Source organism: Rousettus aegyptiacus, unplaced genomic scaffold, assembly GCF_014176215.1.
Source record: "Rousettus aegyptiacus isolate mRouAeg1 unplaced genomic scaffold, mRouAeg1.p scaffold_m13_p_3, whole genome shotgun sequence".
Taxonomy (NCBI): Eukaryota; Metazoa; Chordata; class Mammalia; order Chiroptera; family Pteropodidae; genus Rousettus; species Rousettus aegyptiacus.
The window spans coordinates 119675016-119685197 of record NW_023416306.1 but is presented as its reverse complement, the minus strand read 5'-3'; positions in this window follow the sequence as shown (position 1 = coordinate 119685197).

Genomic DNA, 10182 nt, shown 5'->3' with positions numbered 1-10182 from the left:
TGGTATTAAACTTGAGGAGGGTCTCTAGCATATTGCTAGAGAGAAGTAACGTTATACATTACTGGGATGGGACTCAAAGAAGATGGAATGCATTTCCTTTGTTCAGACAATATTTCATTCCACCATGGCTTCAATGCCTAGAGTCCCAGAGAAAAATGAATCACTCGTGTGCTAACACAGCAATATTACAATTAGGTATGCGATATTAATACTAGCAACACTTAAATAACCATTTGGGGCATGCTCAGATATATAATGTCAGTTTATAAAAACAGCAAAAATCAATACAAAGTAAATAAAATGTCCAAGGTTGATTGTTTTCTGAAAAGAACACAGATAAGATATACAACTACATTTACATCACATTCTGATAAACAGTAGGTACTGAACACAAAAAGTGCTGTGCTTTCTAAGTATAGAGTTTATAATATATTGCAAATTTAAGGATTCCGAGATCTTCATAAACTACTAGCTTTTCTATTTAAAGAACTTGGACATCACGGCTTTCGGGTGAAGATCCTGACATAAAAATATGCGCACAGAGAAATCACTTCTCTTCATGGTCTGTTGTTTGGAGACTTGATGCAGCCATGGGAATTAAACCCGAGCGTGTTCACTGTGTGCGAGAAATCAATCAACAGCTTTTAGATGCTCTTTTGCTGGGGAAATCTGTCCCCCTTCTCTCAAATCGTGTTTGTGTGGTGTCCAGGGTTTCCATCTTTCTATTTCTCAGTGGACACTTGTGAGGAGAGTTTTATGTACTGCTCAGACCAAACAAACTCACATCAAAAACAATTTCATTTTCAGCTTAACTAGGATATTATATTATTACTTGGTAGAGTTGTGTTATTCTTGGAGTACAACGCTGATTGATTTGCAATATACTTTAATTGGTCTTTTACTTGTGTAAGATGATATGCCTAAGACATTCTGGTAAAGATCCATTCAAGACTTGGTGTGCAGGGTGAGTAAACCAAGCTCTGGAAATGAAAAATAAAGAAGGAAGCTGGTCACTAAGATCACCCATTCTCTACATATTTGTTTTTATTATTTAAAAATATGATTTAGAATGAATGATAAGAATATTGCAGACATAACTGACACAAAAGTGGCACTGTTTGGGTTAGGCTGTGGCACCTTTGTCTCCTGACATAGTAACTTGTCCTAGGAGACCTAAGAGCTACTTTTACCCCCTAGGGGTCTGTATATGTTCCCTAAATCCCACCTTATTTAGTGACATTTAGTAAGATTAACGTTATGAAGCTGAAACTTGGCTTTTATAAAACTGAATATTATTTGATACAACTAGGCCATTTGACTTGAAAGCTTTTTCTTAAAGAATAATTTTTATGATAAATACATTTATTACTGATTACACTTGAGAAATTTTGCCAACATCAACCACCTCCCCATGCTGATTTCTTCTTCAGGTGAAAGAACACTAATACGACATATGATAACTATTATAAACCTACCTTTTATTTTATATACTTTACAATTAATCATTTATATGCTTTATTTATTTTATTATTATTTATGCCTAATGGCACCTGGTCTTCCTAGGTGGTCTCCCATCCAACTACTAACCAGGTCCAACCCTGGTTAGCTTCCAAGATCAGACATAAGGGTTGTTCAGAGTGGCATGGCCACAGACCATGGACCATGGCTCCACCCAGAACCTTCTGTGTGTAAAACAGATGTGCTAACTGCTACACTGTGAAACCCCATCCAATCATTTATATGCTTTAAAATGCTTTACCAATTGTAATCACTTCATTTCAATCTCACATTATCATTTACCTAAGGACTGGAGAAGTAAATGTCATGTCCAATGTCATATAGTGACTGAGTGACAAAGATTGGTCTGAAGTAGGGAGGCATTCATTCATCCATTTGTTCATTCAATTTTTTATTGTAATAAATAACACATGACAGAGATATACCCTCTTAACAAATTTTAAGCATAGTATTGTTAACTGTAAGCATAATGTCATATGACAAATCTGTGGAACTTTTTCATCTCGCCTGACTAGAACTCTATACCCATTGAGCAGCAACCCTCCATTCCCCTCCCCTAACCTCTGACAGCCATTCCACTTCCTGCTTCTATGAGCTTGGTTGCTTTAGGTACTTCGTATAAGTGAAACCATGCAGGATTTGTCCATCTATGACTGGCATATTTCACTCAGCTTAACGTCCTCGAGGTTCATCCATGTTGCAGCATGTGGAAGATTTCTGTTCTTTTTAAAGGCTGAATAATTCTTTATCCATTCATCTGTCAATGGGAATTTAGTATTTTTTTTTAACCTCTTGGCTATTGTGAATAATACTGCAATAAATATGGAAATGTGAATATCTCTCTGAGAATTTGATTTCAATTCTTTGGGATAAACACCCAGAAATGGGTTTGCTGGCTTATATGACTTTTATTTTTTACTTTTTTAAGGAGCTTCCATACTATTTTCCATAGCTGTTGCACCATTTTATATTCTCACAAGGGTTCCAGTTTTATTTTCTTTCTACATTTATTTTTATAATGGCCATCCTAACAGATGCGAGGTGTTATCTCCGTGTAGTTTCGATTTGCATTTCCCTGATGATTAGTGATGTTAAACATCTTTTATACATCTGTTGGTTGTTTGTATGTCCTTTTTTGGAGTAATGTCTGTTCAAGTTCTTGATGCATTCTTAAACATGAGGTTATTTGTTTTTGGTTACTGAGTCATTGGAGTTCTTTATATATTTTAGATATTAACACTTTATCAGATTTATGGTTTGCATATATTTTCACTTTATATTATACCATCTAGTAATTATCTATGTTGAGCCATTTGAGCAGTGAGCAAAACTTCACTTTATAATAGATATCTGACTTTTTGATATGTCCAGGTAACTACATTTATGTCACTGGCTTAATTTCTTTGAGCACAAGGACAGAAAGTCCTTTCAAAGCATGCATGTTATCTGGAAGGGCAATACATTAATCAATCAGTACTCATTCTTTCATATAGAAATAAATTTATTAAGTTTCCACCCTGTTCTTTAGTTCAAAATTCTTAAATGATATGACACCAAATACATGAACACTAGTGAGTGAGGAGTGTCAATTCACTTGAAAAGCAGGAGAACATACTCTGAGATCTGGGATGCATTTCAAGGAGCACTTCTTAATCATAAGAAATAGTACACAGAATAATATGAGGATTCTGGATATATGCTAGTTGCTGCCACAGGCATGTGATGAAAAGAGCAACAAAGGAAAATTTTGCTGTTTTATCACAGAGAGAGAAAGCTAGTTCTCATACTCTTACCTGGACAGCACAGGGAGGGGCCCATTTACACTCTGGTGCATTGTCTTCAGGGGTCAATGCAGGTGAGTGGGACAATTTCATGATGGGGAGTATCTGGTGATTCTCGGACTCTGGATCCTTGGCATGAACTCGAGTTAGAGTCAATTTTGCTTTAAGGCCCATTTTTGTCATTTAACGGCTTGGACGTACAAGACAATCTAGGTAACCACTCAGGAAAATCACTTAAACCTATCTAGATTCCCAGTTCTCTCCTCTGTGAAAACCAGGATTGGCTTGAAAACCAAAAGAGTCAAAGATTGGGAAAACAATGTAATATCTACAGAATGTTACAGATATATTATTTGTTATTATTTTAAAAATAATTATTATAATTATTTTTCTTTCAGGTGTCTCAACATTTGCAAAATTTGTCATAGGGAAACTGACTTTAATTTTTATAAATTAGAAAAAAAAATACACCATGAAGCACTTGGAGGGGAAGACAGAGAAATCGTGAAGCCAAAATAAAAATGATAGGTGTTGCTTCTCTGGCAAAGCTGAGAATCAGTAGGTGAGATGGAGGGTGGGTGGACGGCCTGGAGCTCCTGGGAAATCGGGCTCTCTCTCCTGCTCTCCTGGTGAAAATGTGAGAGGCTCACTTCGAAGAATGCAAGAGCCAAGGCCAAAAAAAAAAAAAAGGATTTCCAATCTTTCTCATCCGGAAAATACGGGTGGAAAACGATACCATGTTTTTGAACCTCAGAGTCATAGTCACAACTACTTAATCCAATCCCTTTATTTTATATGTAAGGCAATTGCCCAATTGCCTGAAGAAGGTCATTAACTCTGTCTCAGTCACATAGCCCTAAGTGGCAGAGTTTAGGATCAGATATGGATTTTCTGATTCTCAAGGTAATGTTTTTCATTTTTACATCAGTTAAATTTATAATTTCATATGTGTGCGTGTGTGTGTATACATACACACATATCTGTAGAATAAAAGTTCACTTCATACAGCAGCAAGTGTAAGTTCATTCTATGTGCATAAATACATAGTCTGTTACATAAGACAGGTTTTTAATATCAGATTCTTATTTTTTTAAGAGTCTAGAAGTCATCTTTTCAGATGTCGAGGGTTTTTGAGGATTTCAAAATATACCTTATGAAGAGTTGAAATTTGTAGTCAGACATCAAGGTCTTCATTGGTTTTAATACTTAGTAGCTTCATGGCCTTCAGACCTCGATTGAATCTCTGTGTTTCAGTTTACTCATATGGAAATGGGGCTAATAATAGTCACTATCACACAATAATACTGTTGAGAGGATTAAATAAAATATTAATAGTAAAGTACCTAATACAAAGCCCAGCATAGAAAAGACTCAATATACCTTAGCCATTAGAACAATAATTATGATTAAAGAGAAAGAGAAAGTGTTCTGGAATAGAAATTAGTACTTTGCCACTCCCATCCACAATATTTTGCTGCTTACTAGTTATGTGTTCTTTGGCAAATCTCTTAACTCACGAGGGCTCCATTTCCCTCAGTTGTATAATGTGGAAAATAGTATTTAGTAGTATCATAGGGCTGATGTAAGGATCAAATGAAATAATTTAGATAGCACTTTATGATATATAACATATCCATAAGAAGGGATTGAGAAATACAGGAAGGATGGAAAGGGAAGAAGGGAGGAAGGTAGGAGGGGAGAGGGAGGCAGAGAGGGAGGAAGGAAGGTGGGGAGAGGGAGGCAGAGAGGGAAGGCGAGAGGGAAGGAGGAAGGAAGGAAGATATAAAAGCATTTTTTTGACTGCTAGAAACTAAAAAGGCGCCTCTGCTAGTCCGTGGCTGAAAAGTTGAGAACTTTACCTCTTTGCCATAGCTAAGCCACTGACTCATTGTTTGATGCTGGGGAAATCACTTAATCTCTAGGTTAGATCTCAGTGGGTGTATATAATTTTTACTCTTCTGCCCTGTATCATTGCATTGAATAAGATGACCTTGAGGTCCCCTTCGGTTCTAATTTTCTACAATAAAATTATGTTCTGTGTGCCAGTGGTACCTCTCCGATAAAAATAAAATAGTAAAACCTTAGGCTAGTGAATGTGTCAAATGCTTTGAGATTTGCAGGAGAAAATTAATGTTCACAGGGTGGTTCTCATTGAGAAAGGATACTCCCCATTTTCATACTCCCTTTTTCTATTGAGGCTTTTAATTTAGTGGAATTATCATGCTTTTTTGCTGCTCTACAGCTTTCAAACATGGAGTGCTTTTGTGAAAAGTGTTTAATCTAATTTCTTACATTATCTGTCTAAAAGCTACATCATAAGAATTGCTAGCAATTTAAGCTTTTCCTTTTCTACTATTTCTTGGATTTTAGGACCTATAGCTAGCTAGATACAGATGTCATTGTTCACAATGGGTCAAACACTGGGTGTTTTCAACATGAATGAACTGTTCAAAAAAAACTATCTTGTTTAATTTTCTCATTTAAGAATTGACCATCCTGCAGCTCAGAGAGGGAAGGCATCTAAACCAAGGTCACACAGGAATGAACCCTAATCTCCTGGTTCATAGAAACTATAACAAATTACATTTTCTAAAGCTTGTTGTAACATTATTTTCTATTGCCATGTATTTGTTTTAATGTGATTTTTGCCACTCTCCCATTAAGATGTGAAGGCTAATTACTCTCCCGTGGAATTTGCTTGACCAGAAGAATGTGGCAAAGTGACATCAGAAAATTTTAAGGTTAGGTCATGAGGGACCTAAGTAGCTTCTGCCTGGACCTCTTGGGATGCTCTCTTTTAGAACACAGCCTCCACGGTGAGAAGCCCAAACCACATGGGGAGGCTATGCATAGGCAATATAGTCAACAGTCCCAGCTGGGCTCCCAGCTAAAACCAGCACCTAGTCGCAGCTAAGACTGCAAGTTTTCTTGGATGCCCAGTTAGGTAGAATCTTCAGAAGACTGAAGCCCCGCCACTATCTGTAACCTCATGAGACACCCCAAGAGAGAACTTCCCATCTGAGTCCTGCCTACCTACAGAATTATGATCTATAATGAATATTTGTTTCAAGATATTAAATTTGGGATGCTTTGTGATAGATAACCTGAAGAGTACCATATGCTTCATTCGCTCTCAGATTTCACATTACTTCTTTTGGATTCCGCACTACTTTTCCATTTAAGATAATAGGATGATATAATTAGTACTGTGGTCTCAACCTTTGCATGGAATTGAAAGTGATAGCCATTAATTTGAGTTTGACTGGAGGAATAACTTAATATCAGAATTCCTGAAGTTGCACAAATAGTAACTTCCCATCTTCTGCCTGTATGAAAAACTTGCTTTAGACTCTCAAATTGCCAATATTGGATTAGCTGTCTCTAAAAGTATTAGACCTCAAAGAATTTAATATGACAGGAGTCAGGCATAGAGACATGGAAGTACTTTTTAAAGAAACAGTGGCAGAAATAACTATTTGCTGTCCAACATCCCCATTCTCTTTGGTAACAGAATCATAATTTATTCATCATGTCAGTACATCCAATAAATAGACTATATTTCTCAGCTTCCTCTGTTGCTAGAAGTAGTCATATGACTAATGAGGTATAGGCAAAAATGTTGTATGAGTGTTTCAAAAAGTTTACTTAAAAGAACTAATCTAGCCAAGAGACAAGACCTTTTCATTCTTCTTCCTCTTCCTTCTTCTGTCTTAGAACTAGACTGGCTAGATGAAGCTCTAGCAGCTAAACTGGGCAGTGAGGTGATATTGAGAATAGAAATTACATCAGGCAGGGTCTAACCAGGAAACAAAACCACACTTTGTGTTTAGCACTGACTGAATTCAAAGTAGGGAATTAGTTGCACAGACATTGGACTAGCTGAAAAGCCAAATAGAATGACGAGAAGACCTAGAGATTAGCAACAGTAGGTAGTCACTACCAATGCTGTGCTGGGAGGCAAAGGAAAGAGGTAATGTTGTGAAGCCCAGAGTGCAGAGGAATGGCTCTGAGAGCGAACAAGCTAAGGACCACCACAGAGGCCAGGGCTGGGATGGTAGACCAGAAAGACAGAAGGAGGCTGAACCCTGATAATCATGGAGTTGCTGTATAAGATAAATCTAGATTTTCTTTAAGTTGTCGAGGTTTTTTGGATTTTTTCCTATACAGAGCAAAACACAACACTAACTTATATTAATTAACTTTAGAGAGTGGACTGTAGTAGTTAGCTAAGGCTACCATAACAAAATGCCACAGGCTGGGTTGCTTGAACAATGGAACTTTATTTTCACACATTTCTGAAGGCCGGAAGTCCAAGATCAAGGTTGTACACAGGTTTAGTTTCTTCTGAGCCTCTCTCCTTGGCTTACTGATGGCCACCTTCATATCATATCCTTACATTGTCATTGTGTGTGCATGTCCCTAGTGGCCCTCTGTGTGTTTCATTGTTCTCTTCTTATAAGGACACCAGTCAGATTGGTTTAGGACTCAACCCAATGGACTTATTTTAATTTAATAACATTTTTAAAGGCCCTATCTCCAAATACAGTCACATTCTAAGGTATGAGGGGTTAAGGCTTCAACATATGAATTTTGGGGCGATACAATTTAGCCTCAAACACTGAGTGAAGAGAAGAATAGGAAAACTGGAGAATTAAGTCAATCTAAACTGTATATGCTAACTAGAAAGTAATGGTGTTGATAATACTAAAAAGCATTTTTACGTGGCTTTATAATAGTGTGGTCACACCTTCATTGGACTCCTCTTAATCCTGCTCTATATTATGCATGTTGATATGCTGTTTTGTAACTTATCCTGTTTTATTTGCTCATGTGGAGTCGCCACCATTAGTTTTCACTTAGATCACTGAGCCAGGAGGTCTTCCAAGAGACCTAGAAGTTGGCAGGTGCTAATTATTCGCTAACCCCTCAACTCACAGGAATTCCCACTTCTGCTGGGGAAGAGATGCAGATGCTCTGTGAATCCTCAATAAAGGGGCAGCTGCAAAACAGTGTTGCTTCCTTAGTTTGCTCCTGTAATTAGCTCCCCCTTAATCCTCATGTACACAACTGCCTTCTGAGACTACAAAAGTCCCAGCCTTGTCCAGCTGCCATCCCTCCCCTTTAAGCTTGCTGTTGGCTGCACCAGGCTGTTTCTAAAAATGTAACTTAGTATTTTGGTTTAAAAGGCAAGGTCTAATAAGTGATCTTGAGTGGTGATAAACAGACTCCTCACCCTCCCAACCACAAAGGCTACAAATAGGGTAAGAGAAAGCAGAGGTAGTCAGAATGGCAGTGAAGGAGGCAAAAGTGACCCAGTGGTGGGAATTTCAAGTTATCCTCTAAATCAAAGAACAGTGAATTGATGTTTTCAACATGAATCAATCTTTCTCAAAATTGCGCTGTATTCAAGTTGAATTACAAGGATTTAATGTGGCCCCCAGAGACTTCGGATGACAATGACGGTGGTGGCTGAGGAATCAGACGCTTTTTCCCACAATGTACTTCCTTCCTTCCAACCCTTTCTTGCCACTCTCCCTTCTACCAGGAGAAAAAGCTAAGCTTGAGGATATTTCTGAGATTTGAAAATTACCTGAAAACTGTTTTTTTGGGGGGTGGGGGGAGGGGAATAGACACTGAGTTCTTATTTGAAAATGATTCTGCTGCCAACAGCATATTTTCCCTATTTCGCTTTATATGAGTTCAAACCAGTGGACCCCCTGGGACACGTCATCTTGGATGGGCTAGTTTTATATTGAGATGGGGCTGTCCCACAGGCTGCACAATGTGGAGGAAATCTACAGAGTGTCCAGTGACAAAGTCAGATAAAGCTGCCAACAGGATAGGATGCAAAGACTGAACAAGATGGGAGACAACGAGATGAGACGCTGAGGTGTCAATGCGCAGAAAAACTAGTTTGAAAAAGTGCTGTACAAAAGGCACAGCCTGAAAACATATCCTAAGGAATGGAAGCATAGCACTCCCTGACCCACGGAGACCTTTGTTAGGTATGCCTGCAAGTTTTCCTTGTGGGCAGAAGGGCACATCTGCAGGCCTCAGGCTAGTTGGGAAATTCACTCCTTGTTTTCTTGATAGTGTTTTTCTTCTCTCAATTATCCTGATGCTAATCTGTCCCTCTCTTCTCCACATGACAACTCCCTCCTCCTTCCTTTTCCTACCTCAAAACGAATTCCTGAGGAAAGCTGGCTTTGCCCCCTAGACTGGGCTGGTTTTCAGCTGATTATGGAGCTTACAGTGTTGCCACTGCATTAAAACAACAAGCCTTCTCTGAAAACCTTATCCCTGGATTGAACGTGACATCTCCCACTGAATACTTTCTGGACCAGCCCAGTTGTTGTGTGACAAGCGTGTAGGCAGCATTCCCAGACGAGGATTCTGGTTGACAGCCATTTGAAAGCAGGGGTTAAGTTGGAGAGGAAAAGGGGAGGGGAAGAGTGTTCTCGGCTCATGTTGATTTCTGTCAGATTTCAGTTGCGGTTTGTGAAGAGATAATTGTGTTATATTTTCTCATCCTTCACAGCCTGGTGGTTCCTGTATAATTATATATGCTTGAGCTTAATATTATTTCAGAAAGAAAAGTATACAACAGATTTTTAGCCTCAGGCTTCTTATGATTGGGTACAGATTTTACGCTTGCAAATAATTTAGTTCTTCTTTCCTTTGCAAAGAGTAATTGTAGGGATGTGGCTCAAGTGGAGAGCTGGCCATGGGGGGTTTTCTGGGCATAAGAGAAGATTGCCAGGCTAGGGGCATATGTCGTTCAGGACCCAATAAAATGTGCAGAAGTAGTCCTCCCATGTTTTCGACAGCAACCAGGGAGATGACGGATCTTTCTGCCTCTGGCCTCAGAAGCTAAAAAAGATGG